This window comes from Paroedura picta, chromosome 3, assembly GCF_049243985.1.
Source record: "Paroedura picta isolate Pp20150507F chromosome 3, Ppicta_v3.0, whole genome shotgun sequence".
NCBI lineage: Eukaryota > Metazoa > Chordata > Lepidosauria > Squamata > Gekkonidae > Paroedura > Paroedura picta.
The window spans coordinates 61,401,616-61,413,959 of NC_135371.1; the positions used below are offsets into that span (position 1 = coordinate 61,401,616).

Genomic DNA, 12,344 nt, shown 5'->3' on the forward strand with positions numbered 1-12,344 from the left:
AGTCCTAGTAAAATAAGGGCAGGGCACAATAGGGGAAGGGGCCAGAAGGACTGCTGAGAAATGGCACAAATGGATGTTACCGTATGGCTTTTCTCCTCCATTTCGTTTCTTATGAAGGAATTTAAAATTCAGAGCACAAGGAAAGTGATTGATGCATTGGAGTTGCTACAGCAATGGGTGTGCTAAGCAATGCAAATGGATGGGTTTCTATACAATCAGCAGGAGTTTATGAACTGCACTGCTGAGGACTCCTGAGTACGGGAAGCACTGGAGCTGTCAGTGTTTCCATGCGAATGGAGTTCATAAATGTGATCAATTTCCTGGCAGCCAGACGGTCCCCTTAGAACCATGAATTGACGCTGTCAATGTAATTATTATAAATATCAGATATTTATATCTGCCCAGCAAGAAATATATGTATAAAAAAGCACTTTCCCAATAAATCATAATATTTCCACAACTCTGCTAATGGCTTGCCGAGCACATATAAAACAACACACCCGGCAAGATATAAATACTTCATACAGAGGGTCCCTGTGAGTCACAGCGAGTCTTTTTTGATTCTCAAGGGCCATAAACAATTATCAGTTCTGTTAATGAAGATCAAAGTACTGTCGTATAAGGAACAATGAAAGCTCAGGGCTACTTTTCTCATAAATTGACTTTAAGCAGTCTGCTTCAGTCAGCACATTCAAGAGGGCACACTGCTTTCCTTCCTCCGAAATGCCATGTCTCTGTCATTTTTGTAAAGTAAGCCCTATCAAAGAAGGAAGCTAGTGCCTTGGGAATGGCTCCATACATGACTGTGGCTATTTGAAGCATGTGACCACCACCACCACCACCCGCTTTGCATGGAATCCTGCTGAGATGGTTAAACTGAGTGTACTTGAATTATAGTCAGCCACTTGTTGCACTCAGACTGTGAGTAAATACAGCCAATCTTTTTCTAACTCAGAGTCAGGAAGAGGAAAAGGAGAGGAAGATAAGTAAAATAAAGGAAAAGACATCTGGTAAGATGCAAGGAAGGAAACGTAGCACAAAATTAAAAATAACTTTCATTTTCCTTTTCTATCTCTTGTTCATCTATTGCTTATTAAAAAACATTAAATCTCAGATGCCCAACTTCACAAAATCATAGTTCATACTGCACAGTAGTTAATCAGCTGCATGATAGAGTAAACATTGGCTAAAAATTCTAATATATAAATAGTTCCTCCTTTGAAACTAAAACTATTATATCCACAATTGTAATACTTATTTTAAATTTGCAGGTTGCAGAAATATAAGCTTAGATCCATCACTGGTTTTCCATGAGCAGAAAGATTTCTTCTCATGGAGCACAACATTTTTACCTCCCCTCTCCTACAACAGCCTGAAGTAATCTCCAAATGTCATTTTTGAGGGTTCCCTGAGCCCTAGGAACAAGCCTTCTTGACCCAACATGGTTAGCATGTTATAATTTTTTTTCCAATCCATTAATACATTCAAAGGGATTTCAGGATGGTGTGTGAAGGGGGAGGTGAGGAAGTTGTGGCTCCGGAAGCAGAAATCCTTCCACATGTAGAAAAACCCCAGGGGATCTCAGTATGGACGGAATCATTTTTGTTCTACATGATCACATTTTTATACATTGAAGTGACATCCTGTTCACTGAAATTTTCTCAATTTTGTAAGTGTTTCCTTTGGGGTTTTTTCTCTCTGAATTTTTATGCCCATTCATCTTCAAAAATTACATGGGAAGCAGATAATATTTTCTGCTTTACATGGAGATAATACATCATTATTTTATTTATTTTATTTTATTTTATTTATTCATATTTTTATACCGCCCTCCCCGAAGGCTCAGAGCGGTTTACATGTAACTGAAACTATACATGAAACAAAACACATTCTTCTTGATCTGCAAAAGATGCATTTTTGTAAGAGTAGCCTGTACAATAATGATTTATAAAGTACTTGTTTTTCCATGGAGGAACATGATGGGATTCAGCACTCGGAATCAAAAAAGAACCCTCCAGGGACTGCATTTGGAGCATGCTCATTTATGAGGAAACCAGTGACCTAATACAGTTGTCCATGATGAGAAACAGGATTTGATTTAGATTGCAGGGAAACCTGGGTACTCTGATGATAATTGCATGGATATCAGTTTTATCTGTAAGATCAGAATCTGAATATAGGTCATTCTGGGGATGAGAAATTTACCCACTTCCTCCATACAAAGGTAGTACATGTTGGGGTACAAAGGTAGTACATGTTGTACAGCCAAATTGAATTCCAAATTTGGGGGGGGGGGTTGCATAACATCCTAACATATCCATGGCAGCTTTCATCTTCCTGTTTCAGCTTCCAGACAGCTCTCCTGGGAAACACTGTTATCCAACAGAGTGGTATAGTGAGAAATAATGGAGAGGAATGATTGGCAGGGAGCTGCAGGTACATTCACATTAGGAAGCAATGGGCCATTCTCAGAATTGTTAATAACTGTGGACTTGGGAAGAGCAAGCTGAAGTGCTCATCTGCCTTTCAATACATGGTGAAGGAAATGCTGCTTGCTCAGTGGTGGGTGTGACAGGACTCCAAAATGAAGGCAACCCTCAATTGCCAAGTGCTCTCTTGCAGTCTCCATAAATCCATGACTAATTAGCTAATTATAGAAGAGCCACCCAGCAGAGAACATGTATTTTTATTCCAGGTGTATCCTGCAATCCAAAGGCATGCACTTTCTGAGAGCATAAAACAGGTATATTGGGCTAAATTCAACTGCCACTTAATAGGAAAAATTGTGTTCTGTTGTAAAAAGCGGTTTTCCATTTTACTTTGTGTTTAAGAGCAGAAGCCAATCTAATTTGGCTTAATCTCCTTTAGATAGATTCAAGCCATTGGCAATGAAGAAGAGGATGGAAAGGGAATTACGCTAAATCCTTAATTGGATGAACGTGGGTAATAGTCTGCCTGCAGCATTACAAACTTTGAGAGACCCTTAAAATAGAGACATATGCAAAGATACACAGGTTTCTTAGACTACAATGGTAACACAGGGACCTTTCACCCTAGTCTTCATCTATCTAAACAGGTTCCCACTTTGTTTATTGTCGCAGTTCAAGGTGCTGGTCTTAACCTTCAAAGAATTGGTCTTTGCTACACAGTTTGAGTACCCAGCTAGCTGGGGGGTAAACGGTCATGATTGGGGAAGGCACTGGCAAACCACCCCGTATTGAGTCTGCCATGAAAACGCTAGAGGGCGTCACCCCAAGGGTCAGACATGACTCGGTGCTTGCACAGGGGATACCTTTACCTTTACCTTTACACAGTTTGAGACCAACATATCTGAAGGACCACCTACTCCCTTATTAATCTACCTAATCACTATGGGTATCTTTGGATGCTCTACTTTGGGTGAATCCACCTTTTGAGACTATGTGGGTAGAAATGCAGGGGAAGTCCTTAGTTTTGGCAACAAAGTTTGGAACTTTCTCCCCAGGGTGATTTGAGTGTCTCTTTCTATTGCCATCTTCCACCAATGGGTAAAACGTCTTTTGTTGCTTTTGGCATTCACTCAATAATCCCTCCTTCCTAACTAATGTTTTAATTGTAGTTTTTCACTCTGTTTTTAATTGGTTTTTATGTTTGTTTAAAGGGGTTGATTTTAATTATTTTAAAATTAGATTTTTATTATTTATGTTTTTAATTATGTCACCTTGGAAGCCCTTGTGAGGGCAAAATGTTGAGATGCATTTAAAAAAAAATAGAAGCATATATTTGCAAGTGAATTTCAGTCCCTTGTGCTTAGGTTTGAATCCTTTGATTCCCAGATTTTGTCTCAGTCCCTCTGCTAACTCCAGAGTTTGGAAATTAGACTGGTTCAAGAGCAGGGGGGAAAACCTTGTTGCAATGTTCTCTTGTGAGGGAAATAGTGCTCAATGTGGAAAATACGTAACACAGCAGGGGAGATGAGAATGGTGGCCTAGGATCACTGCTGGAGCAGTCCATATACAGCTAGTTTCTTTAAATGAAACAAAGTCTTCAGGGCCAAATGAATTGCATCCAAGAGTACTAAAAGAACTTGCAGATGTAACCTCTGAACCTCTGTCAATTATTTTTGACACTTCTTGGAGTACAGGTGAGGTGCCAGATGATTGGAGGCGGGCAAATGTTGTCCCCATCTTCAAGAAAGGGAAAAATGAGGATCCAGGTAACTATTGACCCATCAGCTTGTCGTCTGTAGCTGGCAACATTTTGGAACAAATCACCAAACAGTCAGTCCTTGAGAAGCTGGATTTCTGTGATTTCTAAGAGTGAGCACGGGTTTCGCAGGAATAAATCATGTCAGACCAACCTTATCTCTTTTTTCGAGAAAGTGACTACCTTGCTGGATCAGGGGAATGCTGTAGACATAGTTTATCTGGATTTCAGTAAAGCGTTTGATAAGGTTCCACAAGGTATTCTTGTTGACAAATTTGTTTAAATGCAGTATGGATTCTAATTCTGTCAGGTGGATCGATAACTGGTTGACAGATCGTACCCAGAGGGTACTTGTTAATGGTTCAGCATCCTCTTGGAGAAGAGTGACAAGTGGAGTTCCCCAGGGATCTGTCCTGGGGCCTGTGTTGTTCAACATATTTATAGATGATTTGGATGAGGGATTAGAGGGGATATTTATTAAATTTGCAGATGATACTAAACTGGGAGTGGTAGCAAACATAACTGAAGACTGAATCAGAATACAGGATGATCTTGATAGGCTCGAGAAGTGGGCTAAACTGAATCAAATGAAGTTCAATAGGGACAAATGTAAAGTTCTGCATTTAGGTAGGAAAAACCAAATACACCAATACAGGATAGGGGAGACTTGTCTTGGCAGTAGCATGTGCGAAAAGGATCTAGGAGTTTTACCATATATTGAATATAAGTCAACAGTGTGACTCAGTGGCTAAAAAGGCAAATGGGATTTGGGCTGTATCAAACAGAGTATCGTGTCCAGATCATAGGAGGTGATGGTACCACTTTACTCTGCTCTGGTTCGGCCTCACTTGGAGTACTCTGTTCAGTTTTGGACACCACAACCGAAGAAAGATGTAGACAAACTGGAGTGTGTCCAGGGGAGGGCAACAAAGATGGTGAGGGGTTGGGAGAACAAGACATATGAAGAAATTTTGGGGGAGCTTGGTCTGTTTAGCCTGGAGAGGAGGCAACTGAGAGGGGATCTGATAACTATCTTCAAGTGTTTAAAAGGCTGCCATATAAAGGATGGAGCAGAGTTGTTCTCTCTTGCCACGGAGGAACAGACCAGAACCAATGGGATGAAATTAATTCAAAAGAAATTTCATCTAAACATCAGGAAGAAGTTCCTGACAGTTAGAGCGGTTTCCCAGTGGAACCGGCTTCCTTGGCAGGTGGTGGGTTCTCCATCTTTGGAAATTTTTAAACAGAGGCTAGATAGCCATCTGATGGAGAGGCTGATTATGTGAAGGCTCAAGGGGGTAGCAGGTTACAGTGGATGAGTGTCCTGCATAGTGCAGGGGTTGGACTAGATGACCCATGAGGTACCTTCCAACTCAATTATTCTATAATTCTATGAATATAGGGGCTAATATTAAAAAATCAACAGATTCAACATTCTGGTTCTTAGGATCCAGCATAGCAGGAGTTAACTCTAAAGCAGTCTGCTATTATTACACAAAGTTTGCAATAGGTGGGATAATGTGGTATTGTGTTTTTGACTGGGAGATACCTTGGCAATTCTAATTTTGCTGGGAGATTGATTATGATAGTATTGTTGTCTTTCTTTAATCAAGCCAGTGCCTGGCATTACAAAATTATATTAGAATGCCAGTGATCCTTAGCAAATTATTTTTTGCCCTTTTTGATCAGGGATAAGGCAAAGGAATTGTTGCTTTTCTTACTTTAATTCATGTTGATTAAAACAAAACACATTCTGACATGGTAGGGACTGGAGATGGTATTTATAGAGTTGAGTTTAACAATATTATGACTATTCAACAGATGGAGGGAAACATGTCGAAAGAAAATAACTGCAGGCAATGAGCACGTAATACTCATTAAATGATAATAACAGTTGACCTGCTTAAATTAATAGTTTTTCAAAGGAAGCATTCTAGTGAAAATGTTATTCCACAAAGCCTACAAGTACCTTGCACAGTCAAGCAAAAAGCCAGCTGCAATCCTCAGGTCAAAGCTAACACCTTTAAAAAAATCACTTCTATGAAGCTGGCCGCCTCTATATGCAGGGATTTTTTCTCCCAAGATGTTAAGACTGGAAAGCAGGAACTGGAGGGAGGGGGAGCAGCAAAGCTCCCAAAATGTCAGCTACAGATGAAGGGCGTTGGAAAATTTAATCTCCCAACTTTCTCAACTAATGTGACATTTGGATTTCATTCTGATAAGCAATCGGGCTAAGAAGGTTCTCCCCCTTTCTTTCCTCTCCTCTGGCTGGTAATTTAAAAATAAATGGTCTAGAAAGATCTCTAAACAGTACCTTTGGCAAAGATTTTTAAAAAGGGAGAGAAGCAAACAAGTGAAGGAGACTGATTGTTATTTATAACCTGTTCTGCTACAAAGGCTGGGATAAGGAAGAAGGAAGGCAGACTCATACTCCTCTGATTCTGCATATTGCGTGGAGCTGGAATTCCAATGTAATGGTCTTTCTGAAGCTAGATGCAAATGCAGGCTGGAATATTAGTTTATGGATGCCATTTATTGATTATTTAATTCATTAAACTCAAAACATTTTATTTTTTGAATTAGTTTTTAAAATAGCTGTAAACTTAATAGAACATTGAATGCTAAAGATTTTTTAAGACATTAATCTACGATAATCTTGATTGAGGCTGCCATCATTTTCTGCACTATTTACTGCCTTATTTGCTCAAGAAAACCACCATCTCTATACATATCCTTAAGGTGCCAAGTAGTTAATTTGCTGGAAGCAATGGACTGACCAGTCACCTGTTCTTATTCTTTGCTGTTTGGTAGAGGATGCAGCATTAAATTTCTAATTCCTGAATGAAGGTGATGCCACACCCCCTCGGCCTTGTGCTGGCGTCTATCTCTCTGCACTGAAGCAACTTCAGCATCTGGCATTTCTGCTTTATGCTAAGGAAGTCCATTTTGTACATGGACTAGTCTGGAACAGGGAGGGTGGAGGAAAGAAGGTGATATAGAGCTAAGGTAACTACTGCCTCCTCAGTCACCATCCCAAAGGCCATAGTAGAATAAATTGAACTGACTGTCAGAAAGTTCAGAGTTGACTGGCACGATGTACACGGCCAATGAAGACTCAAGTCAGCTTTGGCGTAAACAGGCCACACCTTTATTATCCATAACAAAAGCGGGTTGGCCTGGCATGAGGTGTGAGTATTCCCCACGCAGTCATCCAACTGTTGCCACAGGCTCAAGGGGCGCCCTGGGTCCCCTTTCCTCCCAGCCGGGAGGAAGGATCCCTTGCCCCTCGAAGCCCTCCCCAGGGAAGAGGCAAGTCATGGTTGTTGGGCGTCCACCGCATGCATCCATCTTCACCTCTTGGCTCCGAGCCCCTGGCCTCCCCAGCCAGGTAAGGCCATGCTCGGTACCCCGATCTCTTAAGGAGATCCCCCACCGCAGGTCCCAGTCCACAAACTGGTCCCTCTACCTCGTGACCCCTATTCCGCAGCTGTAACGATAATTCCAAAGAAACGCAGGGTGGGTGGGCGGGTCTGTCCTCCGGCCCTCACAGCGGCAGAGAGGGCAAGCCACTGGCCTCGTGGCGCTGATAAAGTGCCCGGCCCCTCCCTGCCGCTGATTCGTGGTGACGACGCTCCCTGAGAGGAGTGTCATTGCGTCTTCCTGGCCTCACCCATCAGCCCTGTCAACTGCGGCCCCTGCCAAGCCGCGTCCGCTCTTAAGCAGCAGAAAATACTTTGTCACATGTTGCATAATTAACTTACGGTGTGTATCTAACCATACATTTCAAAGACTCAAGGGCACTTAAGTTTTTGTAAGAAGTAATTTTTGCTGCTTCCCCCTCCCACCGCAGGCCCCACTTTTTTCCCTTTGCCTACTGACCCACATGAACAGTATTGGGGAGGCTCAAAGTGCTGCAGCAGGAGGAAGAGGTTGGTGAAAATTGCTCTAGAATCTGTCCATTTCTTTTTGTGTTTTTTTTCTGTTGCTCCTATATGTTTAATGATTTATTGATTATGTATTTATATTTATGTATTTATTTATATTTGTATTTGTAGGCTGCCCCTATTGCACCATGCATCTCAGCGTGGCTTACAATGTAATAAAACCGATATTAATACAATAAATTCCCATAAAAACATAAACACATGAAAATACATTTAAAAAACAATAGAAGCATTGCACTGCAGTGTTACTGAATATCAGTAGAAGGTAGGAGTACTCAATCCCAGTAGGGAAGGCCCATTTGAAAGTTTGGTTCTTACAGGCATACTGGCCTTAACTAAGAGCTCCATCTTGCAGATCCTGTGGAACTCTGTCAGCTCCATCAGGGCCCTGATGTTCTCTGGGAGCTCATTACACCAGGCGGGGGCCAGGGCTGAAAAGGCCCTAGCCCTGGTTGCAGCTAGGCATACTTCTTTGGGGCTGGAGACTACTTATCGGTTGGCTCAGGCTGAGAGTTCTCTGGGGTACATTTTCAGATAGGTGATCTCTTAGATAAGCAGGTCCCAGACTGCGTGTGGCCTTAAAAGTTAACACTAAGACCTTGAACTGAACCTAGTACTCCTATGGAATCCAATTTGCTGCTGCAGTATAGGTCTTAAGTGCATCCTCCATGGTGTCGCTCATGCGACAGCATTTTGGACCAGTTGTAATTTCTGGATTAGAGCCAAGGGTAAACCCTCATAGAGTGAGTTGCAATAAGTCAGTCTAGAAGTCACCATCGCATGGATCACCATAGCTAGGTGCTCCAAGGCTAGATAGGGTGCTAGTAACTTGATGGAGATGGAAGAATTCTAGCTTCACTATTTTTATGACCAAAGCCTCCATAGATAAGAAGGCATCAAAGATCCTACCCAAATTTCTGGCCACATGTGCAGTTGTAATTTGCACTCTATCCAGGCTGGGAAGGTGTACTTCCTGTTTTGGAGCTTCTCTCCCTAGCCACAGGACTTCTGTCTTCAAAGGGTTTAGCTTTATTATAACCCCAATCAGGAGCATGGCATAGCATGAGAGGAGTTGCCATCCAGCAGTCAGCGATTCACCAGGAAACACCAATCTCAGTGGCCAACCCATGCAGCCAAGGTGCTCACTCACTGTGCATCAGCTGCAACTTTTGTGCTGTGTTGTTCAGTGTACTTCATCTGTTTAATCCATGGATTTTATAGCATTGGTGGTGCAGTGTCCTGCATAGTGCAGGGGGTTGGACTAGATGATCCATGAGATCCCTTACAACTCTATGATTCTATGATTCTATAATTCTATAACCCCATTTCTTGCACAGCTTCTCTCACATTCCCCAGAAGTGATCTTGTTTCTGCTAGCATAATCAGCAATTGTTTTCAGCGTTGACATTTAAAGAGACATAATTAATTCTGATTATTACTACCCTGCGAATATGAATTGAAATATTTTAATGCCTCTAGCATTATCATTTTAGATTCAGACTCAATATTTGCTTGTCTTGGATTCAACCTCTAATAAAAACCATGTCACAATTTCAACAAAAAGAGTTCACATAAGAACTACCTTGCCAGGTGAACTCAAAGTTCAGGTAGTTCAGCCTTCTAGTAATGATTACATGCTCACAAGCACAAAGATGATGCCTGTTCCTTGCTGTTTGTTTCCAATAATGCCTTGAAAATCCAGGTTCAGTTGAAGCATCAAGGCTAATAGCCATTGTTAAGCATATCCTTTACATACGTATCTCATCATTTTTATAGCTAACTGAAATGAAGACCATACCTCCAGAGATGAGTTAGGACATAACTTTATTGAAGGAACTTGCAAACAGGGGCTATGTCAGCATGGAGATAACAATGTGTATCCACAGATAAATAGTTGCCCTAGGTAGACTGACAGTCTAAAACAAAGAAGGAGAAAATATCCTGAGCCAAATCAAAGTCAAGAACCAAAAAGGTCAGGATAAGGGAAATAGGTGTTGCAGCATACTTTGGGTGAAGGTTGGCTCCTGCTTGACACTTATTGGACACCAGGGACTGCTTTTGAAATATTAGAGGCCTCAGCTTGTTTTATGTGGCCTTCTGGTCCACAGAATTAACTAAGGTCCATAGTATCCTAAGTATATAAGATCATTTTATTTATAGGAGCCAACTCTGTGTATAACAATCTTTGCGATTCTTGTAATTTATGTATGCTGTTTTTATTTCATGCCTGAGCATTGATAAAGGCAGTAATGCTGAAACGAGTACTGTCAGTGGAGGCATTGGTATGCATGTATGCACTGATTCAGTTGAGGTTATATGATGTGATAAGCCTTATAAATATTAGTACTATGTTTTTAAAATTGTATTCTACCCTACAGAGGCTTAAATTCATTTTCCTTATATTCATAGTGTAGCCAACTGATGAGCTAAAAATCTCTGAGACCAAGCCTGATATTTATGTCTAAAAACTATTTAACCCAACAGTTATGGAAACTCTGTAGGGGTTTCAAGGCATGAGATATTCATAGGTGGTTTTCTATTGCCTGCCTCTGCCTAGCAACTTTGGACTTGCTTGACAGTCTCCTGCCCAAGTGTTAACCATGGCCAACACTGCTTAGTGTCCAAGATATGAAGAGACTGAGCTAGCTAACCCAATATGAATCTGAGACTTCATGAGTTTTCTTCCTATGATTAAATCTTGTTACTCCAAATTCCATTTCCCCATCAATCATTCCCCTTTCAGTTATTTGAGGTTTTTGAAAGAAACTCATCCTCTGGGACTGGTTTTGTGTGTACTGTACATTTATTTTATTTATTCATTTATTTTTGGACTTGAATACCGCTGCTCTCAAAGATACTCATGGTGGCTTTCAATAAAACAATAAAACAATGCAACTCCTAAAATTCCCTTAACACAATGAAACAATAAAAACATTTGTCATTCCACTAAATCAAATCGAGTTTTTCTTTAAATCTCAGGGGGTTTATGCTGGCAAAAAACTTGTGACCAACTAATATATATATATATATATATTGTTGTTAGTTGCGAAGTCATGTCCAACCCATCGCGACCCCATGGACAATGATCCTCTAGGCCTTCCTGTCCTCTACCATTCCCTGGAGTCCATTTATGCTCTCACCAACTGCTTCAGTGACTCCATCCAGCCACTTCATTCTCTGTCGTCCCTTTTTTCTTTTGCCCTCAGTCACTCCCAGCATTAGGCTCTTCTCCAGGGAGTCCTTCCTTGTCATGGACCTATTATGCACGGCCACTGAAACGGTGGCATGGAGAACGAGGAGGAGGAAGATGCAAAGCAAACCGGTTATGCACGGGACAGAACATAACGGCGGCAAAACCCAGAGTATCCGATTATGCACACAGATACTCCGAAGCCGCTTCTGGTTGCACCCTGGTCCCAGGAAGCTCCACTTTCTTCCGCATCTCGCTAATGTGGCTTTTTCGGCGGCATAAGTTGACTCTGCACCCGGTTGCCACCTGCAGCATGCATAATTGGTGATTTTAGCCGCCACCATTCCACCCCGAATGCAGACTTTCCACTCCGTGCATAATGGGCCATTAGGTGGCCAAAGAAGAGTTTCATCTTCAGGATTTAGCCTTCTAAAGAGCAGTCAGGGATGATATGTACTTCCACCCTGGATCATTTAGAGCGGGGGCCAGGAGAACAATATTCCAAGAGACATACGTGATTTGTTTTCAGATGATGGCTAGGCTGGGTTTGAGAGGTTTAGGTGGTTTCCAAAGGGAATCAGTCTGGGGGCAAGTGGAAGATGGAAAAATCCCAAATCAGAAACCCTATTCAGGTATTAAAAATTTAGCTTCCTCCCAACTTTGTGGAGTTAATTTATTGAACAAACCCAGATTCTGGAGTTAAGAGAAGATCCTTCTGTCCATTTTGTCCTTTCTGTTTAATGAGTAGATGAGCCCTCAAAGTATCCTCCAATTTACACTTATAATTAGCTTCATTCCTTTCCTCACTTAGAATTTAATTCCCCAGTACTAGCTTAAATTAATTCTTTTAATAACATAAGGGTTGGTCTGTAGGGATTCTGTGGCAAAGCAATTGTGGTAGGAAAAGAGACAGGTGATTTCTATAATGTGTGTTCTGATATGAAAAAGAAAGGCAATGTCAAGGCAAATTAGAGCACTTTAAAGATCAGGACCAATTCATTAATGGAGAAGATTCTCAACACTTA

The 12,344-nt window shown here is 41.3% G+C and overlaps 1 protein-coding gene across 4 annotated transcripts in view; it reads left to right on the plus strand.

Moving 5' to 3' along the window:
- The window catches only part of CACNA2D2 (calcium voltage-gated channel auxiliary subunit alpha2delta 2), an 861,961-nt gene that overhangs the window by 593,759 nt on the left and 255,858 nt on the right, over positions 1-12,344 (plus strand). The window lies entirely within an intron of this gene.